Raw genomic sequence first — 27346 nt, 5'->3', positions numbered from 1 at the left:
CCACCTTGTGTGTGGCTCCACGTTTTGGCAGAGCCAGAGGTGATTCAGAGGTAGCATCAGCATCGCTGTCATGAAAAGCGTACGTTTCTATAGCACCTTGCTCATCCTCTGGCCATCCCAAAGTGGCTCACATTAAATATTTTTGAAGCAGAACTATAATTGTGATGTGGGAAAACACACAAGCCATTTTTGCATAGCAAGATCCCATTAAAACTTGTGATTATAATTGCATCACATGTTTCAATGTCAACTGAGAGAAAGGAAGCGGCACGGTAGGAGTTCATATGTTCTCCCCATGACCACATGGGTTTCTTCTGGGTGCTCCAGTTTCCTCCCACAGTCCAAAGACGTACTGGTTGGTAGGTTAACTGGTGCTTGTAAATTGTCCAATGAGTACCAGTGAGCTCATCTATTTAAAATGCTGGTGTAGGAAAGCAGCATCCATCATCAGAGACCCTCACCACCCAGGCCGTGCTCTTTTTTCACTGCTGCCATCAGGTAGAAGGTACAGGAACCTCAGGACTTGCACCACTAGGTTCAAGAACAGTTACTACCCCATAACCATCAGGTTCTTGAACAAAGGGGATAACTGCACTTATCTATTGAGATGTTCCCACAACCAACAATCTCGTTTTAAGGACTCTTTATCTTGTTATTTCATGCCCTCGTGCTATTTATTTTGCATTTGCAGAGTTTGCCTTCTATGCTCTATTTCAGGGGTGGCCAAACCACGGCTTGTGAGCCACATGCCGCTCTTTGGCATTCAATGTGTGGCTCATGGAAATTCGTTGGTTGATCTCCTTTTTATCATGTGCTGCCGTTGCGTAGAAGTGAATGGCAAAGTATTTTGGCAGTAAGTAGAACCGCGGGAAATCCCTTGAGACTTAATTCCATTGCTCAAGAATTGGTGAGAATCGCTACATGGTGCTGAAGACAGCTTGAAGACAGAGGCGCGAGTTTCAAAATACACGACATAGATCTACGCCGTTGAGCACTGAAGGCAAAAGTAGCACCGACACAGATCTACGTCATTTGGCGCTCAGTGTTAGTGAGTCTAGGCCTGACCTCACTCACGTCATGTACGTTAACACAGGATGCTGAATTGTGCAGACCGAGTTGGTACACTGCCGATACAAGTTTTGTTTACAAGTGTCTGTGAAAATTTTGTGAAGGAAGATGGCGTCATCAAATTGTAAGAAATGAAAATACGAAGATGAAAACAGACATTTAAAGCCACAGTGGGAAGAAGATTTTACATTCACCGTTAAAGGAGGTAAACCTTTGTGTCTTATCTGCAATGTGTCACTCAGTCATTACAAAGCCAGTGATTTGAAACGCCACGATGAAACAACTCACAAAAACTTTTCGGCTGATTATCCACGTAAATCCAAATCACGGAAAAACAAATTAACTGTGTTAAAATCGTCTCTAAATAGCCAGCAGACACTGTTGACGATGTTCAGTAAGGAAGCCGATACGACTGAAGCTAGTTTCATTGTGTCATGGAATGTTCAGCAACTAATAGCACAAACACCAGCTTCACGCCACACTACAGAGAGGCTTATCTCCCAGATCAGTGCAGGCAAAATGATGTGACATACAAGACAACCCACAAGTGGCGGTATTCATTTGTTATGTTGAATACAGTTAAAACAATCATCAGTCAAGATTTTCAAAACATTTGGTATATATGTACATTATTACTAAAACTAATACAAATTAACAGTTTAAAAAACTACACGCATGATTAAGTATTATTGTATACATGTATTTCTTAATATTTATATAAAATTTTTGTCACAAAATGTGTATGTAACAATAAAAATGTGTGTGTAGATTTTGTTCATGTCTTACGGCTCTCAAACATCTGAAGTTAACCATAAGTGGCTCTTACATTAAGTACGTTTGGCCACCCAAGTTACCATTTTTACCAATGGTAACCATAGTTACCATTCTATAGATTTGCTGAGTATGCCCGCAGGAAAAAGAATCTCAGGGTTGTATGTGGTGACATACATGTATTCCGATAATAAAACTTACTTTGTGCTTTGATTAGTCTCGGGCTAAATCAGGGTTTGCTGAGCAGTGCAGCTTGAAGGGCTATTCGATCTCAATAAATAAATTAATTAATAGGGTGTGTGACACTGGGGTAGCAATCTTCATGATACATCAGTAATAATAAATCTGATATGAGCTGGTTTCTTCACTGCCCGAGAGAGGCACTTGTTGTACAGCTCCTTCCTGCAGCAAAAGCTCAGTCACTCCCTACCAAATGCCCCAGCAGGGTGGGTCTGCTCTGGCAGACGTGGCTCCGTGCAGCTGTTAGAGGCCACGGCGTTGGCTGAGTCAGCCCTCCGAAGCTCTGAGTGCTGCTGGTTGTTTATGGAGCTTCCCCCTTCTCCCTGGAGAGGGATGTGAACTAATACAAGGTGCATCACACAGCCTGTTGTTCTGTTTAAATGATCCATGGCTGAAACCATCTCCCAGTTGTTGAGTAATCCAGCACCATCAAAATTTGGGTGGTGTTAGACTGGCCAAATTTCAGTTAATACCCTAAGCAACTTAACTCACTTGTAAGATGTTATATGAAGGTTCAATATATTTTCTAGTGAATTCAGCATACTTGGAGGTGTATGTTTTATTTTCCAGTTTAATAAGGCGCTGGTGAAACACAGTAATGACCTACCGGCAGCAAACAAAACTGCTAACTACTTTATTAATCACACTTTTTCTCAAACGATCTCTGCAATCAATAGACTGTAACTGCCCCTCAGAGAGGAGCTTTTTTATGACATGGCATTTTTGCGGTGTGAACGATAGTCTCAAAGGTGTAGGACAGCTGGGCATGGCGTGCACGGGCCTAACTGAGGTGCCAGGGCTCAGGCCCGAGAGTGGGGAATGAGCCAATGTTTGGTTATTGCTGGAGCAGGCTTGGAGCCGATTCAAAGTGGCAGGGCCAAGGCGAGGCGAGGCAGGGTCAAGACAGCGGCGTCTGGGTCCGTGAGGGAGGAACGGCACACTGTTTGGTCGGTTTAAGTGTCAGACCAGATTGGAAAAGGTCAGCGTGCCTGGGCTGGTGGAGAGGGACGAGCCTGTGTTCAGCTCACTGATCGGGAAGCACGCTTGTTTGGGCTGAACTGAGGCTGTGGCTTGCAACTAACAGGCTCCTGGACCGGCTTCATGGTTGTGGACTCACTTTTGTGAACTTCAGTTCTGAATGCTATTCGCTTACTTTCATTGTTTGCACAATTTGTTTTTTTTCCCCTACACTTTGGGCGTTTGACTGTTTTCTTTTTTTATTGGGCTTCTTTGTTTCGTGGCTGCCTGTAAGGAGGCGAATCTCAAAGTTGCATAAAGTACACATACTTTGATAATAAATTTTTACTTTGAACTTTGAACAGGGACACAGCGAGTTTAAAAGGAGTGTGGCAAACAATGACCTGGTGAGTTTAAAAGGGGGAAGATTCAAGACTATTTATTGTCAATCTTCAGTATATGAGTGTAAAAGAGAACAAAATGATCATCACTTCAGATTTAATGCAGCATAAAAAAACACAATAAGGAAAAAAATAAAACCACAATAAATATAAAAGCAATCCTATCAAACATAATATACAAGTAACTGAGTGGCCATATGTACACAAGTTTAGCTTAAATGCATAGATTGATGTTTGTACGTAGAGTGACATTAAACACAGGAGTATCTGAACATAAGGTGACTCTGACAGGAGTGTAAGGTGAACTAATGAAAAGATTGAAAAATGAAATGAAATGAAATAAGGTGAACATAAAGTGACTAAGTGAAGGAATCGGGTTTGGGCGATTTTAAAGGGAGTGCTGAAAAAAAAAAGGGCCTGATGTTGCACTACTGAGTCTGTGGAGGTTTAGCATGACACCTAAAACTTTGACAAACTTATATAGATGTGCAATAGTGAGTGTATTGACTGGCTGCATCACAGCCTGGTATGGAAACACCAATGCCTTTAAACAGAAAGCCCCACAAATGATAGTGGATTCCACCCAGTACAACACAAAGGCAAAGCCTTCCCATGAAATGCTGGTGTAGGAAAGCAGCATCCATCATCAGAGATCCTCACCACCCAGGCTGTGCTCTTTTCTCGCTGCTGCCACCAGGTTCAAGAACAACAACTACATCTCTACCATCAGGCTCTTGAATAACTTGCCCAATAACTTTCCTACAACCAATGACCTCACTTTGAGGACTCTATCTCATGTTCTCATTATTTATTGCTATTTATTTACATTTGCATTTGCAGAGTTTGTCATTTTCTGCGCTCTGGTTGATCTTTCATTGAGCCTATTTTAGCTGCTAATCTATGGATCTGCTGAGTATGCATGCAGGAAAAAGATTCTCAGCATTGTGTATGGTGGCATTAAGTACTTTGATAATAAAATCTAATACCATTTATGACTGATGTGTGGTTCACTGACCCAAACCATGAAAGCAGAAACTACTCAATGCTGCCAGGTGAAGATAGAGAATCCTGAATCAGAACTTGAGTCTTCTCTCACTAGGAGTTCTTGGTTCAAGGCATACAAAATAGCGGTATTAGTGTGATCACTCGGATCGAGTATGAGGGTGGTCTATTGCTGGGTCCTCAGGGGGCTCTACTGGCTAATCTGGGATCCACCTACCCGGGATGTTGGGGTCGATTCTCCCTATGGAAAATGCTTGCGTGTGGCTGAAGCATGGGCAGCTACCTTGACAGATCAGGGTCAGGAATCAATGGTATGGAATACAAGATGACTGGGGATCCTCCACAGTTGCACCTTCCTCTGCCATCACTGCTGTTGTGATAAGTCAACACCTTTCGTCAGCTCCATTGTTGAAATCTTAACCATAGTGACACCATCATCTCATTAGGACACAGCACCTGTGCTGAAGGCACCGTGATCAGCGCCTTCTTGATCACGGTTCATCTCTGACCTGCGCCTCACTTTGCTTCATGAACCCGAGGTCTTTTGATTATTGCTTTAATACCCAAAATCTGTTGGTCTAGAATATACTCAGCAACAGAGTGGAGCAGGTGGTGGATGGTCATATGAGCAGCCGGTGCAGATCACAAGTCCTGGTTATGTGACCACTGACGCCAGGCAGACAATCTCTGAAGAGCATTGATAATGGCTGGGGTCACCCGTCTTGTAAAGATACTGTCCAGAAGAAGGCAATGGCAAACCACTTCTGTGGAAAAATTTGCCAAGAAGAATCATGGTCATTGGAAGACCATGATTGCCCATGTCATAAGATTCAGCACATGATGATAATGAGTCTGTATCACAACAATATGCTACATACTAAGAATCATAAAACAATAGAGCACAGATTTGGGCACTTCAACCCATTGAGTCCACGCCAATAATTGTGCCCATCCAGTTAGTCCCAATTTCCTGCATTCAGCCCATATCCCTCTAAGTTACGCCCTTCCATGTACAATACATATTCAAGTGCTTATTAAATTATACTATTGTCCCTGCCTCAACCACTTCCTCCGGCAGCTCATTCCATACACTCACCACCCACTCCATGAGTAAGTTGCCCCTCAGATCCCTTTTAAATTTTTCCCCTCTCACTCATATGTTCCAAGGAAAAAAGGCCACATCTTTCCGACTTCTCCCTATATCTAGTGCTCTCCTAGTTATAGTCACTACCGTCAATATATTGTGCACCCTTTCCAGTTGATCAAAGTCTTTCCTATTCTTCCAAGAGGACCACAACCTTGTCACTGGGTTTGGAGGCTTGCATGCCTCAATTGCCTGAAGAACTATGTTGGCTGGAGTCAGAGCCTCTTGGTAGGGTCACCTATACTAAACAGGTCAAAGGGCAGAACGGTCCACCAGGTTCAAGGGTTCAGCTCAGGACTAACAACACTGATTGCTCAAAAAATAGCAATGAAGAATCTTTCTATAACTGTGTGACTGTATGAACAGACAGAGACAGAAGATCTTCATTGCTGCCCTAAATGCCAGCAGTGTAACAGGCAGCAAGTCTTCCATATTAGTGATATAAGTCTTTCATATTAGTGGGTGATGGAAACGGTCCGCAGTACTCCAAATGAAGCCTCACCAATGTTGAATACAACTGCAACATAATTCTCAGTGCCATGACTAATGAAGGTCAGTGCGATAAACATTTTTGTCTGTCACCTACACGTGAAAGTTTTCCCTTGCATCACACCAGGTCATGTGAAAGATTAACTTTAAAAAAAACGCTAATGGTTAGAATCTAGAATGAACCACCCCTGGATGCTATGTGGGCATATTTACCCAGAGCAATCTAAAGAGATAAATATTTGGAAGCAAAACACTTCCACGGCTGAGGGGAGAGAGGTCAGGGGAGCTGAACTGCTCGTGCATTGTGTTGAATATCCCCTCTCCCTCTCTCACACAAGCACTTACTGGAATCATTGTATTTCCTCTTCTGCACATCCTCTCACATTCAAACAAAGAAGTCAACAACAGCAAGATGCGTTCAATAACCCAACTACTACCAATCAAACCCTCTTCACTGGCTGTGAAGGGTGCTCTGGGACATCACAGTCTTCAAAGAAATTCAAGTAGATTTCAACATTCAATGTAAATTTATTATCAAAATACATACATATAACCATATACTATCTTGAGGTTCATTTTCTTGCAGGCATTTATAGGTAAATAAAGAAATATAGTAGAAGTTATGAACATCCATACATTTTGGGGTGTGTAGGGTGTTCAGGGAGGGGCAGCACCTCTGGGAAGGGGTTTGTCGTGTCCATTCTGGGGCTCACTTGCCTTTGGTTCCCACCAGACACTCAGCCCTCACCTGTGGCAGTGACCTCACCTCAGAAGCCAGCTTCAATCAGAGGGCTAAACCAGGTGAGGGTAGTCTTTGGCCTTGTACCCAGGTGAGATAGTGACATGCCTGCCCTAGTGGATCGGGCAGCCGAGATCTACAGTGAGATCCAAAGGCTAGGAAAGCGGTACTGCAATGCACAGTGGAGAGCAAAATGGGAGGCTAAGGTTGTGGCCACCCAATGCAACGAAGGAAGACCCGAGTTTGAGACGCTTGTTCAAACCACTGGACCCAGACTCCTGAGATTGAGAGAGTGGAACTGCTCCAGTGCAACGGCTTTTCCACTTTAAAAACTCTCCTGCACAGGCTTCCTGTCATCGTCAGACAACCACCACACACAGCAAAGACCGGCAAACATGCAGCGTGCAAGAGAGGCCAAATTGTGCCAATAACAAATTTCAGAAAAAGGAATTATATTGAGAAAATGATGGTAGAGTCCTTGAATGTGAGTCAATAGGATGTGGATTCAGTTTAGTGTTGAGTTGCCTGAAGTTATCCACTCTGGTTCAGGAGCCTGATTTTTTTAAAAATATCTCACTACCTTCATTAAGGATCGCTGAGCTGGGTGATTGCGAAAGCTCGAACGGATGAGAGTTACAACAGTGCGGGAACAAGAAAGAGAACTACTAACATTAGTAACATGAAACAGCATGCCGCAGAGAGGCTAGGCCAGACTTGAAACACAAGCCTCATTCAAACAGAGACATACAGCTTATTCCCGGTGTGAAAAGGTAGAGGAAGCAGCACATATCACTCTCAGTCCAGGTGATTTTTGTTGGTGGGACAGAGACGAGGAGTATCAAACTCCAGGTGAATCCTCAAGTGACAAGTGGGTTTGCTCTGGTCGCCTCGCAAAACACTACCACCAACTGCACATCTGGACATTGTCCATCAGAAAACACTCCTCCAAGAGGACCACAACCTTGTTGCAGAACACACACAGAAGGCTGGAGGAACTCAGCAGGTCAAGCAGCATCTATGGTGAAGAGTACAGTCGACGTTTTGGGCCAAAACTCTTCATTTACACAATGCTGTATTTCTCAATGTGGCTGTTAGGAATAGTGAGAGTGGAGTGCCACGGGAGGGGTGTGGGACAGGTGGTAGGAGTACCGGGGCAGCACTGGGTGGAGGGGGTGCAAATACGCTTAGACCTTAGATACAAGGCATGGTCACATGATTCCAAACAGTTGGTTTATTGATCATTACTGGATGTCTCACTGGTACTTCCCGCTCCCTCCCCTTTCCCCTTCCCACTCACTCTCAGTCCACAATACTTTATTAATTTACTATCACCAAACAATTGATACTAGAGCATACAATCATCACAGCGATATTTGTTTCTGCGCTTTGCACTCCCTGGAGTACAAATAAAAAGTAAATATAATAAAAATTTAAATTATAAATCATAAATAGAAAAATAGAAAAGGGAAAGTAAGGTAGTGCAAGTCAGGTCCGGATATTTAGAAGGTACGGCCCAGATCCGGGTCAGGATCCATTCGTCAGGATCCATTCAGCAGTCTTATCAAAGTTGGAAAAAAGCTGTTCCCAAATCTGGCCGTATGAGTCTTCAAGCTCCTGAACCTTCTCCCGGAGGGAAGAGGGACAAAAAGTGTGTTGGGTGGGTGGGTCGTATCCTTGATTATCCTGGCAGCACTGCTCCGACAGCGTGCGGTGTAAAGTGAGTCCAAGGACGGAAGATTGGTTTGTGTGATGTGCTGGGCTGTGTTCACGATCTTCTGCAGCTCCTTCCGGTCTTGGACAGGACAACTTCCATACCAGGTTGTGATGCACCCTAGAAGAATGCTTTCTACAGTGCATCTATAAAAATTAGTGAGGGTTTTAGGGGACAGGCCAAATTTCTTCAGCTTTCTCAGGAAGTAAAGGCGCTGGTGGGCCTCCTTGGCAGTGGACTCTGCTTTGTTAGACCAAGTCAGGTCATTTGTGATATTGACCCCGAGGAACTTAAAAGTTCTTGATCTGTTCCACCTGCATACCACTGATGTAGATGAACAGAGACCCATATCAGAAAATCAGGGTTATCATCATTCACTTCATGAAATTTGCTTTTATTTGCGACAGCAGTACAGTGCAATACATAAAATCATTACAGAGCTGTGCAAAAGTCTTAGGCACTCTAGCTATATATAATTTGAACTTTGAGCAAATTTCTACTTTCCCTTTCTATGATGGCCTATTAACCTCACCAACAAAACGGCTCATGAAAAAGTCAATAAATGTCAGCAACTCCCACACGCTGAGAATTAATTCACAAGGAACTGGGACAAATAATAATTAACCTGGATTCTTCAACAACTTTTGACTAGTGATTTGAGACTCCATGGATTAACATTGCTGAGATCTATGTGGTGGAGAATTAGAATTGGGTTTTAATATCACTGGTACAGGTCGTGAAATTTGTTGTCTTTGTGGCAGCATGCAATAGAGAAAAGCTGTGAATTACAGTAAGTATATATTAACTAAATAGTTGAATTAAATAAGTAGTGAAAAATTGAAATTAAAAAGTAGTGGCATAGTGTTCATGGATTCAATGTCCATTCATAAACCAGATGGCAGAGGAGAAGAAGCTGTTCCTGAATCATTGAGTTCTGGCTCCTGTACCTCCTTCCTGACAGTAACAATGAGAAAAAGGCATGTTCTGGGTAATGGGGGTCCTTAATGATGGATGCTACCTTTCTGAGGCACTGCTCCTTGAAGGTGTCCTGGATACTGTGAAGTATAGTATAGTGCCCATGATGGAACTAAGTTTACAACTTTCTGCAACTTACTTTGATCTTGTGCAATAGCCCTCACCCCCCCCCCCATACAAGACGATGATGCAGCCCATTAGAATGCTCTCCATGGCACAACCCCAATGGGATGTCAAAACCTCACCTAGGGGACCAGGTGACTAAGAACCCCTTCTCATAAATCCAACTCAATTACTCTTCATCAGGAAGTCTTCCTCGTCCAATGTTTGGAGCCAATGGGAAGTTATGCCTCTGCTGAGGCAGCATGCTCAACAGCATTCTAAACACAAGTAATTTCTAATTTAGCCACGAGCAATGCACATGGCAATACTATTTACAGACTAACTCATGAGCATCTGACTTATACTCCATTTTGAGTTGGGGATTTTTCAGGCGTTTTAATGAAGTTTTCAGGCCTCCACGGTAGCATGGTGATTAGTGTAACGCCTTACAACACCAGCTGTACAATACAAGGATGTTGCCGGGTCTGGAGGACCTGAGTTATAAGGAACGATTGAATAGGTTAGGACCTTGTTCCTTAGAATTGAGGGGAGATTTGATAGAGGTACACAGAATCATGAGGGGTATAAATAGGGTAAACACAAGCAGGGTTTTCCCCACTGAGGTTGAGTGGGACCATAACCAGAGGTCATGGGTTAAGGGTGAAAGGTGAAAAGTATAAAGGGACCACGAGGGGAGTGAGTGTGGAACAAGCCGCCAGCTCAAGTGGTGCACATGAGCTTGATTTCAACATTTAAGAGAAGTTTGGATAGGTACATGGATGCAGGGGTACAGAGGGCTGTGGTCCCGGTGTAGGTTGATGGCAGTCTAAATGTTTCGGCATGGACTGAAATGCCTGTTTCTGTGCTGTACTTTTCTATGACTCTACAACTACAATTACTGATTGGGGATCAATTTCCCTGCTTCTCTGTGACTGTGCGAGTTCCCTCTGGATTCTCCAGTTTCCTCCCACATTCCACTGAATGACGGGCATGACAAGGTGCCAAGTGCAGGCTGCCCCGTCACTTCCCAAGACTTATTGTAGTTGTTAATGCAGAAAGATGGGCTTACTATGTTTATTGAGAGATACACTGCCAAACAGTTTCTTCTGGCCCTACGAGCCACATTGCTCAGCAACCCACCTACTTAACATTAGCCTAATCACAGGACAACTTAAAATGACCAATTAACCTACTAACTACGATGTCTTTCTATATGGGAGGAAACTGGAGCACTCACTCACAGTAAGGACATATAGACTTCTTGCAGACGACACTGTAACTGAACTCTGAAATCGCCCCGAGCTTTAACAGCATCACACCGTGGCACCTGATAGTTACCATGGACACTGTGTTTTGATATACCGCAAGACCATAAGATAAAGGAGCAGAATTAGGCTATTTGGCCCATCGAGTCTGCTCTGACATTTCATCATGGCTGATCCAATTTTCCTCTCAGCCCCGATTTCCTGCCTTCTCTCTGTATCCCTTAAAGCCCTGACCAATCAAGAATCTATCAACCTCTGCCTTAAACATACACAAAGACCTGGAATCCACAGCTGCCCGTGGCAACGAATTCCACAAATTCACCACTCTCTGGCTAAAGAAATTCCTCATCTCTTTTCTAAACGGACGCCTCTTTATTCTGAGGCTGTGTCCTCTGGTTTTAGACTCTCCCACCATAGGAAACATTCTCTCCACACCCACTATATCAAGGCCTTTCACCATTCAATAGGTTTCAATTAGATCACCCCTTATTCTTCTGAATACAGGCCCAGAGCTATCAAACACTCTTCACGTGACAGGACATTCAATCATGTAACAATTTTTGGAAACCTCCTTTGAACTCTCTCTCTAGTTTCAGCACACCCCTTCTAAAGAGCCCAAAACTACTCACAATGCTCCAAGCAAGGCCTCTCTAGCGCTTTATAAAATTTCAACATTATATCCTTGTTTTTATATTGTAGTCCTCTTGAAATGTATTTGCCTTCCTCACCACAGACTCAACCCTCAAATTAACCTATAGGGAATTCTGCACAAGGACTCCCAAGCCCCTTTGTGCCTCTGCTTTTTTATATTTTCTCTCCATTTCACAAATAGTCAACCCTTTCATTTCTTCTACCAAAGTGCAAGACCATACAGTTCCCAACACTATTCCATCTGCCATTTCTTTGCCCATTCTCCTAACCCGTCCTTCTGTAGCCTTTCCATTTCCTCAAAACTACTTACTGCTCCACCTGTCTTCATATCTTCTGCAAACTTTGCCACAAAGCCTTCAATTCCATTATCCAAAACACTAACATATAATGTAACAAGAATTGGTCCCATCACAGACTCCCGTGGAACACCTCTAGTCTCCGGCACCCAACCAGCCACAAAAAGTGCCCTTTATGCCCTCTCTCTGCCTTCTGCCAGTCAGCCACTGCTTTATCCATGCTAGAAACTTCCCTGTAATACCATGGGCTCGTAGCTTGTTAAGTAGCCTCATGTGTGGCCACTTGTCAAAAGCCTTCTGAAAATCCAAGTACACAACTTCAACCGATTCTTCTGCTTGTTATTTCTTCAATGAATTCCAACAGATTCATCAGGCAAGATTTTCTCGAGGAAACTATGCTGACTATGGCCTATTTTATCAAGTGCCTCCATGTACCTTGAGACCTCATCCTTAATAATTAACTCCAACATCTTCCCAACCACTGAGGTCAGACTAACTGGCCTATAGTTTCCTTTCTTCAGCCTTTCTCCCTTCTTAAAAAATGGAGTGACATTTGCAATTTTCCGGTCTTCCGGAACCATTCCAGCATCTAGTGATTCTTGAAAGATTATTACTAAAGCCTCCGTGATCTCTTCAGCCACCAATTTCAGAACCCTGGGATGTACACCATCTGCTCTAAGTGACCTACCTATCTTCAGACCTTTCAGTTTCCCAAGAACCTTATCTCTAGTATAGTAAGTTCATAACCCCTGAATCCTGGAATTTCCACCATACTGCTTGCGTCTTCCAGAGTGAAGTACACGTGACAATTAAAGTTAATCTTTAATCTTTATTTTTAAAGTTGTTAATTAACCAATTGCTGATTTGGACCAGAATTTGTAACAAGCAACAAAAAAATGTCATAAGGAATGCAAAGCCAAAAAGTAATTAATTTTCTTTCTCTTATTTCCTAGTTTTCAAATTCCCTCAGCATTTTCTCACAATGAATTTTGTTCTACAAAACTGGTTTCCCTCTGCAACTGAACAAATGTAGACACTTTAATTTGCAGAAGATAAGAGAATTCAAATGGGCATGTGACTAACACCAAATGTTTGCTGTTGTAGTGTAAACTGACGACGTGCAGATGTTTGATAAATATTAGCCAGAGTGCTGACCTCTAGTTTGCATGAAGAGACCATATTAAATACCATTTAACCACAAGGAACACAGAAGTTTTTTTTAAACTGAAACTTTTGACTTTGACTGTTGTCTCCATGTCCATCACAGGTGACCAGCCTTGGGTTCAACACATAGATACGATCCTGTGGGAGTGCCACTCCTTGGATTGTCTTACAAGCTTAAGGACGCCATACACCACAGCATGACAGCATACTTTGAACAAGTTTAACAAGCTGATTAGTTACAGCAAAGCAAGAGGCTGCAGAGAGTAGGGAACACAGCCCAGTCCATCACCGGCAAAGCCATCTCCACCACTTGCATCATCAGCAGAAAATATAATCTGTCAAGGATACCTGCCATCTGGGTCATGCCCTCTTCCCACTGCTACCAGTAGGTAGGAGGTTCATTCGTTAGCGTGACATGGGCCATCATGGTTTTTGAATGACCATGACTGTTCTTGGCGAATTTTTCCACCCCCAGCCCGGCCATTATCAATACTCTTCAGAGATTGTCTGCCTGGCATCTGTGGTTGCATAACCAAGACTTGTGATATGCACCAGTTGCTCATACGACATCCATCACCTGCTTCTCCATGGCTTCACGTGACCCTGATCAAGGGGCTAAGCAGGTGTTATATCTTGCCTGCAGGCTAGAGGAGGGAAGGAGCACCTTACACCTCCTTTGACAGAGACACATCACCATCCTGCCACCCTAGGTTGGAGGTATAGAAGCTTGAAGTCCCACATCAACAGGTTCGGGAATACTTTCTTACAACCATCAGGCTCTTGAACTGACCTGCATAAGCACTACAGTGGACTTCTCACTGATCATTCATTTTCTCTGCGTGAACATCTTGATTTTGCGGACATTTCCCCCCCTTTCACTGTCACGTATAATTTATTTTCTGTGTGTTTTCTGAGATGCTGCTATCAGTTTCTCTTTGTACCGACTTGTACCTGTACAGTTGACAATAAATTCAAATTGACTAACATGTTACCAGGCTCTATCAGTGTAACTTAGGTCTAAGTTAGGTCTGCCTTTTTGCATGTCAAAGAAACGTAAAGCACAGAAACAGGCCCTTTGGCCCATCTAGTCCAGGCTGAGCCTTTTAAACTGCCTACTCCCAACGACTGGTACCAGGACCATAGCCCTCCATATCCCTACAATCCACATACCTATCCAAACTTTTCTTAAAGGTTGAAATTGAGCTTGCATGCACCATTGAGCTGGGAGCTCGTTCCACACTTTCACAACCTTCCCCTCACACTTTTCATCTTTCACCCTCAACCCATGGTTGTAGTCCTACCCAACCTCAGTGGAAAAAGTCTGCTTGCACTTACCCTGTCTATACCCCTCATAATTTTGTGCACCTCTATCAAATATCCCTCAAATTTCTATGTTCCAAGAAATAATGTCCTAACCCATGTGTATTTTGGACTTCTACTCCCCCACTCCCACCGATCAACACTTTGATTCAGATTCGCACTCACTTTGACCCAATGATTGATATAACCATTCTTGATTGTCGCCTTACACTGCTCTGCTTTCAGATTCCTCTTCCAACTCAACTTTTCTGCCTGTCACTCTGAACAAAGGTTGGCAGGGTGGAGATACATCTCTACCAAAGGTGTAAGGCGCTCCTTCCCTCTGCTAGCCTGCAGGTCACCCTTGGGCAAGGTGTAGCACCTGTTTAGCATTCCCCCCTCACCTGCCCCCTCCAATCAGGGTCATATGAAGCCATGGAAGCAGGTGGTGGATGGTTGTATGAGCAGCCGGTGCTGATCACAAATCCTGGTTTTGCGACCACTGACACCAGGCAGACAATCTCTGAAGAGTATTGATAATGGCTGGGGGTCACCCGTCTTGTAAAGACACTGCCCAGAAGGCGGCAACAGCAGACCACTCCTGTAGAAAAATTTGCCAAGAACAATCATGGTCATGGCATGGAAAGACCATGATTGCCTATCCCATACGACATGGATGCCAGATAACATTCGAACCGTAAACAAAAGTATTGACTAACAAGATGCATTAGAATTCCAGTATTCTGTCCTAATCATATCTGAAGCTTCTGAGTTCATCCTCTGATGTCCTGGCCTTCATTAATACTGCATTTGTGTAGCACTGTGCATCATCTTCAGAGACTTCAAAGGGTTTTTCAGTGAATTGGACAAGTACATGGATCAGAGGAGTTATGGTCTGGGTGTAGGTGGATGTGACAAGGCAGAAGCCCAGATTGGCATGGGCTTGATGGGCTGAAGGGCCTGTCTCTGTGCTGTGATGTTCAAAGAATATCGTCACTCTCATAGCCTTGAGATCAATTCTATCATCTTCCTGATCCATAATCAGGCAAATCCTCAAGAATTGTGAGCAGTTTTAGGCCCCTTTTCTAAGATAGAACATGGTGACATTGGAGAGGGTTCAAAGGAGGTTCACAAAAATGATTCCAGGATTGAAAGGTTTATTATATACTGAACTCACTGGAATTCTGAGGAATGAGGGCGAATCTCATTTAAACCTATCCAATTTTGAAAGGACTTGAGTGGATGTGGAGAAGAGGATTCCTCTGGTGGGGTAAGTCCAGAGGATACAGCTTCAGAATAAAGAGATGTCCATGTAGAATGGAGATCAAGAGGAATTTCTTCAGCCAGTTAGTGGTGAAACTGTGGAATTCGTTGCCACAGGCAACAGTGGAAGACAGGTCATTGGGTATTTTTAAGGGAGAGATTGATAGGTTCTTGATTAGCGAGGGCATGATGATATACGGAGAGAAGACAAGATCGGGAGAGAGGGAAAATGGATCAGCCATGATGAAATGGTGGAGGAGACCTGATGAGCCAGATGGCATAACTCTGGCCTCTATATCTTATAGTGTAATTTGAAATTATATCGAGTCTCTCACATATCAAACAAAACACAAAAATCATACTCAGTCTCTCATGTCTCTGAAAACATTAAGGTGCTTCAGGGAGAGAGAACAGGATAGGCGAAGGTAACTCAGGAGGAGTTGGGGAGGGAGGAGGGGAACTCCAAAGTTTACAGTCCGAAGGCAAGGTTCCCATTGGTAGGTAAGGTAGGAACTAGAGGGAAAATGCACAGAACCAGCCTGAGGGGAAGGGAGTGATTAACTAACTCATTTCTGGTCACAAATAAAACCACCACTGGACTACCATAAAACCTGATGTCCGTGTCCAGAAATGATTACGCCTATAATAGTCAAATTGCTTAACCTTCTCCGCAGAGAAGAGCTCTGGTACCTTATTGAGGCCACATCCAGCCTGAGCAAGGGGGGACACAATCCGTGATCACAGCGGAGAATGCTCTTACATTGTTTTTCCTTCAGGATCAGAATTAATATCACTGACAAATGTTGTGAAATGTGTTGTTCTGCAGCAGCGGCAGTGCCAAAGATAAAAACACAATAAATTACAGTGAAAAATATGTATCTACAGAATTAAATAATTAGTGCAAGAGAGAGCAAAAAGTAGTGTTCACGGGTTGGTTCATTGTGCTTTCAGAAACCTGACAGCGATGGAGATGAAGCTATTCCTAAAACTTTGAGTGTATGTCTTCAGGCTGCTCTACCTCCTCCTTAATGGTAGCAATGAGAAGAAGGCATGTCCTGGATGATGGGAGTCCTTAATGATGGATGCTGCCATTTCGAGACATCACCTTTTGAAGACAGAAACGTAACAATCTACAGTATGTTACAGGCCCTTCAACCCACAACTTTGGGCTGACCAGGTAACCTACTCTAGAAACTGCCTAGAATTTCCCTGCTGCATAGCCCTTTATTTTTCTGAGCTCCATGTACCTACTTAGTAAACACAAAGTATATTGCAGATGCTGTGGTCAAATCAACACGTACAAACAAGCTGGATGAACTCAGCAAGCCGGGCAGCATCCATTGAAAGGAACAGTCCTCACGAAGGGTCTCGGCCCAAAACGGTGACTGTTCCTTTCAAAATGCTGCCCGACCTGCTGAGTTCATCCAGCTTGTTTGTACCTACTTAGAGTCTCTTAAAAGTCCAAATTTTAACCACCTCTACCACTGTTGCTGGCAGTGCAGTCTAAGCACAAACCCCTCTCTCTGTGATGCCTCTGTAGTATCCAGGACTAGTGCCCACGATGGAGCTGACTGAGTTTACAACTCTCTGCTGCTTACTTCAAAGCTGTGCAGTGCCCCCATCCCCCATATCAGGCAACAATGCAAATAGTTAGAATGCTCTCCACGGTACATCTGTAAAGTCTCACCAGTCCTCTACACTGTCCTTAGTGTATAGTGTATTGTTGGCTAGGTTGATTTAATAATGAACTGTATCAAACCCAAATCTCCGTGTATTGGAGTATAAAAGTTGCAACTTGCTATTTGTTAGAGAATGAAATCCTAAGAATGCAGAAGACAATGTTGTGTTAATAAGAGGAAGCTAAGAGATGTAGATTAGAAAACCTGAGTTTGCTATTTGCTATGCATGTACCCAATTTAGCAGGAGAATGAAATATTAAGAATGTAGAAGACAATGGTGTGTTAATGAAAGGTAGCTAAGAGATGTAGATTAGAAAATCTGAGTTTGCTATTTGCTATGCATGTACCCAATTTAGTAGGAGAATGAAATCCTAAGAATGTAGAAGACAATGTTGTGTTAATAAGAGGTAGCTAAGAGATGTAGATTAGAACATGATTAAGTCAATGGATAGAAACAATAGTGGCAGATGTACGTGTGGTACGCAACTATCGACCAATTGCATACGCTAATGCAACTAAACTAGGAGATTGCTATAAAACATGCTGTGTCCACGGATCGGTGGGCAATCAGCGACTAGCTCAATGACTGTCTCAGCTTTGATTTGCAAATTAAAGTTTAACCCTTCTTGAAGAATCTTCTGCGTCTCCTAATCATTTGTAGGGCATGAGAAACCACGACACATGCTGCCTGCACCCTTGTACTTAGTAATGCAAGTACTACCTGTGAACCCTGGTCAGCTCCATGCTCCCTCATCCTGCACAGTAGCAGCAGACCAGCAAAGGAGTCAGTAGGTGGCTGGTGAGCACTGGGGATTGTTGACAGTTGTGGGTGGCAGCAATAGTGAGCTGCCAGCCATCAATTTGCAGAACTTTCTAGGTCAGGCAACAAAGAACAGATCAGGAACCAGTCCCAACTCAACCCTGGCTCAGCTGAGTGGAAATCAGCTGATTCCCACTTGGTGATGGGCCAAGAAATTGAAGCAAGATGGGGGCCCAACATATTGACACAGCTAGAAAGACGGCATGACAGAGGCTTTACCGTCTGGGCATACCGTGGAAAGCATTTTAACTAGCTCCATCACCGCCTGGTATGGGGTGGGCACTACTGTACGGGATCAAAATAAGCTTCATCAGGCACACCAGCCTCCGTAGTATCCAGGATATCTTCAAGGAGCGATGCCTCAAAAAGGTGACATCTATGATTAAGGGCCCCCATCACTCAGGACATGCCCTGTTCTCATTGCTACCATCAGGGAGGAGGTACAGGAGCCTGAAGGTACACTCTCAACGATTCAGGAGCAGCTTCTTCCCCTCTGCCATCCAATTTCTGGATGGACATTGAACCAATAAACACTACCTCATTACTTTGTTTTAAATATTTATTTTTGAACTACCTATTTAATTCAACTATTTAATATATGTATATATTTACTGTAACTCAGTTTTTTTTCTATCAACATATATTGCATTCTACTGTTGCTGCAAAGACAAATTTCATGATACATGCCGGTAGTATTAAACATTCTGAACGTGGCACTTCTAAGTCATAATAAAAAAACTCAAAACATATTTGCCACTGACCTTTGGGGAAGTAAATCTGCCAGGAGGAAGCACAGGCACCTGCAGGAACTATTGGGACAAATGACCTTTTTTTGAGATAAATGGAAGTCTTTACAGCTAATACAACCCCCTCCTCCCCCACCTTCTTTCTTTCCCCTTTCCTTTCCAGTCCTGATGAAGGGCCTCAGCCCGAAACCGCAACTGTTTATTCATTTGTATAGATACTGCTTGACCTGCTGAGATCCTCCCGCATTTTGTGTGTGTTGCTTATACTACACTGATACTTTATTTCAAGTGGGCTAGCAACCAGTTATGCAAGTATCTAGGATTAAGCAACAAATACATTTCTGCCAGCATCTTGAACGTGTGAAATAAAATCGCAAATACACCCACCAGTACAAAGTTCGAGTTTTTACATTCAGAACCAGAATCAAGTTTAGTATCACTCGCAAACGTTGTGAAATTTGTACAGTACAATGCAACACACAATAATACAGAAAACAACTGATTTACAACAAGTATATGTATAAAGAGTTAAATTAAATAAGTAGTGCAATATTAGGGAAAAGTAGTGAGGTAATATTCATGGGTTCAATATCCATTCAGAAATCAGATGGCAGAGGGGAAGAAGCTGTTCCTGAATAACTGAGTGTGGGCTTTCAGGCTCCTGTGCCTCCTCCCTGATGGTAGCAATGAAAACAGGCATGACCTGGGCGATGGGGGTCATTAATGATGGATGCTGCCTTTTTGAGGCATCGCCCCCCCCCCGCCCAAAAGACATCCTGGATACTACAGAGGCTAGTGCCCATGATGAAGTATTCAACGGATGTGGCTCCACAGGCTGAATCTGCATTTAGTCGCCCATCCCTAGTTGCCCTTGAGCTGGTGGTGGTGAGCTGCCTCCTTGATCCACAGCAGTCCTCACTGCAGTCCTCCCAAACACTGAGCTTATCTACATGAAATGCTGTTGTAGGAAAGCAGCATACATCATCAAAGATCCTCACCACCCAGGCTGTGCCCTCTCCTCACTGCTGCCATCAGGTAGAAGATACAAGAGCCTCAGGACACACACCTCCAGGTTCAAGAACAGTTATTACCCCCCAATCATCAGGTTCTTAAACAAAAGGGGATAACTACACTCACTTGGCCTTTCATTGAGATGGTCCCACAACAAATGATCTCACTTTGTGTTGGTTGTCCGTTGCTTCCGACGATTACGTTTGTCTGTGCAGCTCCCATATCCGCCACTTCACAAAGTACAGGAGGGATCATAGAACTGCACGGAGGAAAAACCTGTGCGGGAGGAGCTTTATAGTGAGAAAGCTGTTCCACTCTCTCGACCTCAAAAGACCTGGTGCAACGGTATGAAAAATTGTCATGTCAGGAGACTTCCTGGCTGCAGTGGATAGCCAAGATGCCTTCTGTGCCTTGTCATGCCCTTTGCTCTCCATGGAGCACTGCAGCATCACCTTCTTGACTATCGGATCTTCTGGTTGATCTCATCCACCCAGTCTGCCGGAACTGGCTTCGCATGCTGGCATATCCCTGTATCACTGGGGTTAGAGGTTCCTGGCTACCTGCCTGGTTTAACCCCCCTGTCGAAGCTGTGTACCGGGCTGTGGCCACCGTCACATGCAGCTACCTGGAGCCACATGTGAGAGCTGGGTGACAAGTGGGGGCCAAAGGTGGACAAAGTGTCCCTGGGCGGAGTGTAACAAGCCCACCACCAGAGGTGCTACCCTTCCCAGAACACCACATACACTTTTACCATATAACAATTACAGCATGGAAGCAGGCCATCTCGGTCCTTCTAGTCCGTGCTGAATGCTTACTCTCACCTAATCCCACTGACCCGCACTCAGCCCAAAACCCTCCATTCCTGTATAACTGAGGACTCTTTATCTCATGTTTTTGTTATTAATAGCTATTTATTTATATTTGTATTTGCACAGTTTGTCGTTCATTGATCCTGTTCACAGTTACTGTTCTATAGATTTGCTGAGTATGCCCGCAGGAAAATGAATCTCAGGGATGTATATGGTGACATATATGTTCTCTGATAATAAAATTTACTTTGAACTTTTGATGTCCAACTGCAAACATGCAATGAACTGACCAATGTTAACACTATTCTCCACATTTAAAGTTCAAAGTTAATTTATTATCAAAGTGTGTATATTTCACTCTACTCTACCTTGTGATTCATTTTCCTTCACAGTAAAACAAAGAAATAAAATGGAATCAATGAAGAACTACACACAAAGATGGACAAGCAACCAATGTGCAAAGCAGAATGAACTAACAATAACTAGTAACAAATAACCAACGCAGAATGCTGGAGAAACTCAGCAGGTCAGGCAGCATCTATGGAAATAAACAGTCATCGTTTCAGGTCGAGACCCTTCTTCAGGACTGCGAAGGGGGAAGATGCTAGAATAAAAAGGTGAAACAACACACACAAAATGCTGGTGGAAGACCCTTCGTCAGCTCTGAAACGACGACAGTGCTTCTCCCTATAGATGCTGCCTGGCCTGCTGTGTCCCACCAGCAGTTTGTGTGTGTTGTTTGAATCTCCAGCATCTGCAGATTTCCTCCTGTTTGCAGAATAAAAAGGTGGGTGGGAAAGGTAAAGGCATCTAAAAGGAGAGGAGAGTGGACTATAGGAGAAAGGGAAGGAGGAGGGGACCCAGGGGGAAGTAATAGGCAGGTGAGGAAAAAGTACAAGGTCAGTGTGGAGAATAAAGTGGGGGTGGTGGTGGAGAGAACTTATTTACCAGAAGGAGAAATCTATATTTAGCCATCAGGTTGGAGTCTACCCAGATGGAATATGAGGTGTGGCTCCTCCACCCTGAGGGTAGCCTCATTTTGACACAAGAGCAAGACCCAGTGAACTTATTGCATCAGTTCTATGAAACTGCCACTGACTCGCCCATTTTTCCAGGTTTACTGTGCTTGGTCACTTCAAGCAATGGAGATTAAAAGAAACCCTGCCAATGGTTCCACAAGATAAGGAGACATCCAAACCGACCAACAGTGAATTGGAGAGTTTCCATTTCTTGTAGCCTGGAGAAAGAACAGTTCAACATTTCTTGTAGCCTGGAATTGTGCACTCCCACCAGAAGCCATTCAACAAACTCAAAGGGACTCTCTGTCCCAACAAAGGCAAAAATAAAATTGCAGGTACACATAACCCTATATTGGGCCTCAGAATAGTTAAACCATTAATGAGTCGGGTGAGACAGTCTTTGTTATTTGTCTGTGCACTCGGGGCCAGCAGATCTGATTCCGGTCATTATTGAGTGATTCTGGAGAGAATGTACAGTACAAGGCCATTGAGTACAAGATCACAGATGTTAGAAAATAGAACTGTACAGCACAGGAACTGGCCATTTAGCCCATAATGTTGTGCTGAACTAAATAGAAAGCAAATTAAAAAAACACCCAAACACTAATCCCTCCTACCGACACCATGTCCTTATCCCTCCATTACACCCATGTGCTGATCCAAACTTCTCTTAAAAGCCTCTAATATATTTGCCTCTACCACCATACCAGGTAGCACACTCCAGGCAATCACCCAGGACTGAGTAATAAAAATAAAAATTACACACCCCCCTTGAACCCCTCACCTTCAATGCATGCCCTCTGTTATTAAACATTTCATCCCTGGGAAACAGATTCTCCCTGTCTACTCTATGCCTCTCATAATCTTATAAACCTCTATCAGATTTCCTCTCTTTCTCCACTGCTCCAGAGAAAAGAACCCAAGTTTATCCAGCCTCTCGTGACAGCACATGCCCTCCAAACCAGACAGTGGTAAACCTCTTCTGTACTCTCTCCAAAGCCTCAACATCCTTCCTATAGTGGGGCGATCAGAACTGTATGCAATACCACAGACATGGCCTAACCAGTGTTTTATAAAGTTGCAACACAAACACTTCAACTTTTGAACTCATTGCCTCGAGTAACAAATGTTCATAACACTTCTCCCAGTAGGGCAGCACAGTGGTGCATTGGTTAATGGACCGCTGTATCAGTGCCAGTTTTCCGGGTTCAATTCCCGCCGCTGCCATTTACGGAGTTCGGACTTTCTCCCTTTCTCTGGGCGCTCTGGTTTCCTCCCACGTTCTGAAGATGGAAGGTGTTAATCGGTCACATGGGTATAATGTTGGCTGCATGGGCCTGTTATCACACTGTACCTTTAGATACAATTAAAAAAAAATCCTCTTGCTAAAATGCCTAACATCCAGAGGTCAGGTACAGGCCGAAACGAGGTGGTGGGATCCAAGCCCCAAGAGCGTGTCAAAGTGACTGAACCTGAAGTCTGGACGATGACTTAAACACGGGGGTCGGATTGGAAAGTTGGGCACAGGCAGAATTGAGGGGGTGGGGTCCAGGCCCTAGAGTAGATTGAAGCGGCTGAACCCGAAGTTTGGACATTCATTTAGACAGCGGGCCAGATTGAAAAGGTCAGGGTGTCGGGGTTCAAGGTAAGGGACAGCCCGGTTCAGCACCCTGCTCCACTCTTCACTGAATTAAGGGTCTGGGGATGGATTCTTTGCGGACTTCCGTTCACGGACTTATATTTTTAAAGGGTTCTTTTGGATTTCTTTGTTTTGTGGCTGCCTGCTTGGAGACGAATCTCAAGGTTGTGGTGGTGGTGCCATCCGTCGGTCTCGAGAGACCATGGATCTGCACCTGGAGTTTCCAGGGCGCAGGCCTGGGCAGGGTTGTATGGGAGACCAGCAGTTGCCCAAGCTGCAGGCCTTCCCCTCTCCATGCCACCGATGTTGTCCAAGGGAAGGGCACTGGGACCCAAGCAGTGTCATTGCAGAGCAATGTGTTGGACACAAACACGCTGCCTCAGCTGAGGCTCGAACCAGTGACCTTCAGGTTACTAGTCTGATGCCTTGCCCACTAAGCCAACTCAAGGTTGTATACACATACTTCTATAATAAATGTACTTTGAAATCCCAGTTCATAGACAAAGCACATGGGTGAGGATCCATTCAGCATCAATCCAAGCAGAAGATCACTCACTCAGGAAAGGAGCCAGGAAACACTGCAAGAACAGAATTAGGCCATTCAGCCCACATCTGATCTACTTTCCCCAATGTCATTCTCGCTATTCGGTGCTCTGTCTTTATTTTCCTGGGTACTACTGCAACACACTGATGTGATGATGGCGGCTCCTGTTCCAACATATCGGTCCATAATCTCTGCTTGAGCCAAGATGAGGCCATCCTCAGGGTGGAGGAGAAACATCTTACATTCTGTCTTTATTCTATTCTGTCCTTATATTCTGATGGTATTGATATAATTTCTCCTTCTGATAAACAAATTCAGCCCCTCCACCAATTCCTCACTCTGACCATTCACTTCTTCTCACCTGACTATTACTTCCCCTGAGTCCCCTCCTCCTTTCTTCTATGGCCCAGTCTCCTTTCCTATCAGATTCCTTCTTCTCTAGCTCTTTACCTTTCCCACCCACCTGGCTTCACCCATCACCTTCTCCTCCCCCCACCATTTTATCCTGGCATCTGCACCCTTCCTTCTCAGTCCTGAAGAGGGTCTCCGCTTGAAATGCTGACTGTTTATTCCTCTGTATGGATGCTGCCTGACCTGCAGAGTTCCTCCAGCATTGTGTGTGGGTTCCTATAGGTTTCACTGCTTTATACATACAAAATTAATAAAATCAATTTGCCAATTTACTGTTAATCCCCTTACCTATTAATCTTGGACTTAAATACACCTAATGACTTGGCATCCGCAACCTTCTGGCGATGATTTCACAGATTCACCACCCTCTGGCTGAAGAAATTCCTCCTACCACAGTTCTACATTCAGCTCTCAACCCTTCATTCTGAGGTTTTGCCTTCGGATCCCAGACTCTCCCGCTAAGGGAAACATCCTCTCCACATCCACTCCATCCAGGCCTTTCAGCATCATTAATACCAAGCCTGATCTCTGACAGAATGTAATAGACCCCACCTTCCACAACAACTTTTTACAAGTGCAGTGGATTCTAGATGATCGGGGCAGCTGCTTTCTTGGGAAGACTCTTGAAGGTCAAAAACTAATTGAGAAAATAGCTGGGGTTCCCTCCATTACTGGGACACTGGGACTGTTGTTCAACAGTTTCTAAAAGTTGGCAGTTGCGTGCACTTGTGACACTACAACATGAACGGTTTCTAAATGGCATCAATTGTGAGTGTTTGTGTTCAAAGAACAGTGATTTTGGTCACTGATAGCTGGTGATAAATAAGCAGTAAGACAACTTCTGAACTGTTTTGCTCACTGCGGATTCAAGCATTGTGGCTTGGAGCTTGGAGACTTCAACAAGTCAGGCACTACGAAGAATTTAAAGGAATTAACAATCATCTTGAATGTTACAATGAAAATGAAGATTGGACGACGCAATTGTCAAAAGCATTTGATGAATCAGGTTTATCATCACCCACATGAGTCGTGAAACTTGTTAACTTAGCAGCAGTTCAATGCAACACATGATATAGAAGAAGATAAGATATAAAAGTAAGTAAATAAGTAAATCAATCCTCTGTTGGTAACTACTAGGAACATAAGTTTTAGTTGTATTGTAGTAGCATTGTTTGGGTTTGGGTTACTGTGGAGATACGTCTCTACCAAAGGGGGGGTAAGGTGCTCCTTCCCTCTGCTAGCCTGCAGGTCACACTTGGGCAAAGTTAACACCAGCTTAGCGCCCCCCCCCCCCCCCCCCACCTGATCAGGGTCATGGGAGCAGATGGTGGATAGTCTTATGAGCAGTTGGTGCAGATCACAAGTCCTGGTTACGCGACCACTGACACCAGGCAGGCGAAAGAAATTCAAAGGCAACACGAGTGTATCTGCAGAAGTTGGAAATAAATAAAAACACAAAATGCTGGCCGAACTCAGCAGGCCAGACAGCATCTATGGGAGGAGGTAAAGACGACATTTTGGGCTGAAGCCCTTCATCAGGAGTCAAGGCAAAAGAAATTATTGGCCAGTTACCCTTACCTTAGTGGTTGGGAAAATGTTGTGGTTTTGGGGCACTTGGAGACAAATGATAAATCAGCATGGTTTCTGTGAAGGGAAATCTTGCCTAACAAATCTGTTAAAGTTTGTCAAGGAAGTAACAAGCAGGGTGGACAAAGGAGAGGCAGTGGATGTCATTTACTTGGATTTTCAGAAGGCATTCGATAAGGTGCCACACATGAGGATGCTTAACAAGATAAAATCCTATAGCGTTACAGGTAAGATACTGGCATAGATAGAGCAATGGCTGACAGGCAGGAGGCAGTGAGTGGGAATAAAGGGGCCTTTTCTGGATGTCTGTCAGTATTGGGACCACTACTTTTCACTTTTGTCACTGATTTGGATAATGGAATTGATGGGTTTGTGGCAAAGTTTGTAGGTGATATGAAGATAGGTGGAGGGTTAGGCAGTGCGAGGAAGCAATGTGATTGCAACAGAACTTGTTTGGAAGAATGGGCAAAAAAGTGGCAGATGGAATGCATTTTGATAAAAGGAACAATAGTGTGGACTATTATCTAAATGGGGAGAAGGTTCAAACATCAGAGGTACAGAGAGTCCTCTTGCAAGACTCCCAGAAGGTTAATTTACAGGTTGAGTCTGTGGTAGAGAAGGCATTTATTTCAAGGAGAATACAATATAAAAGCAAGGAGATAATGCTGAGCTTTTATAATATACTAATCAGGCTGCATTTGAAGAATTGTCAACAGTTTTGACCCATATCTCAGAAAGGATGTGTTGTCATTGGAAAGAGTCCATAGGAGGTTCACAAGGATGATTCTGCGAATGAAGGGGTTAATATACGTTAAGCATTTGGCAGCTTTGGGCCTGTACTCACTGGAACTTGGAAGAACGCAGGGGGATCTCATTGAAACCTACCAAATGTTGAAAGGTCTAAATAGTATGGATGTGGAGAGGATGTTTCCTATGGTGAGGTATCCAGAATTAGAGGGCACAGCCTCAAAATTGAGGGGTAACCTTTTAGATCAGAGGAAGGAGGAATTTTTTTAGCCAAAGAATAGTGAATCTGTGGCATGCTCTGTCACAGACTGTGTTGGAGGTCGTCCATGGGCAGAAGTTGATAGTTTCACGATCGGTGAGGGCAAAGGATATGGCGAGAAGGCAAGTGTATGGGGTTGAGTGGGATCCGGGATCAGCTATGATGGAATGGAGGAGCAGACTCGATGGGCTGAATGGGCCTAATTCTGCTCTTACAGCACATAATAATGACAATGAGTAGCATTGGTAATGTTCTAATTTGTTCTATATTTCATTTAAATAGATAATCCGTTACTCAGTTAAACGGTAGCTTGTCTTTTTATCCCCTTTTAACTATTTCCATGGAACTTTGGCTAATTTGGGCAGCGACATTAGTGGGCCAAAACTGTTTGGTCCCTAAGTGTCGCAATTAACTAGAATACACTGTATTTAAGCAAGGGTTCCAAACCTTTTTTAAGCCATGGAGCCTTACCATTAACCAAGGGGTCCACGGACCACAGGTTGGAAACCCCAGTCTTAAAGTAAAAATAAACAACTTC

At 43.8% G+C, this 27346-nt stretch overlaps 1 protein-coding gene and 1 long non-coding RNA gene across 2 annotated transcripts in view; one reads left to right on the top strand and one right to left on the bottom strand.

Moving 5' to 3' along the window:
* rab4b (RAB4B, member RAS oncogene family) overlaps nt 1-27346 on the bottom strand; it is an 81112-nt gene that overhangs the window by 34155 nt on the left and 19611 nt on the right. The gene's annotated exons all lie outside the window — the stretch shown is intronic.
* On the top strand, nt 9093-25479 carry LOC132381491 (uncharacterized). Its single transcript, XR_009508051.1, has 3 exons — nt 9093-9312; nt 16489-16714; nt 21718-25479. It is a non-coding gene; the product is annotated as an uncharacterized LOC132381491 (long non-coding RNA).

The sequence above is a fragment of the Hypanus sabinus genome, chromosome 26 (genome assembly GCF_030144855.1).
Source record: "Hypanus sabinus isolate sHypSab1 chromosome 26, sHypSab1.hap1, whole genome shotgun sequence".
Taxonomy (NCBI): Eukaryota; Metazoa; Chordata; class Chondrichthyes; order Myliobatiformes; family Dasyatidae; genus Hypanus; species Hypanus sabinus.
Note: the sequence above shows the minus strand (reverse complement) of the source record. Positions and strands in the feature narration are given on the sequence as shown.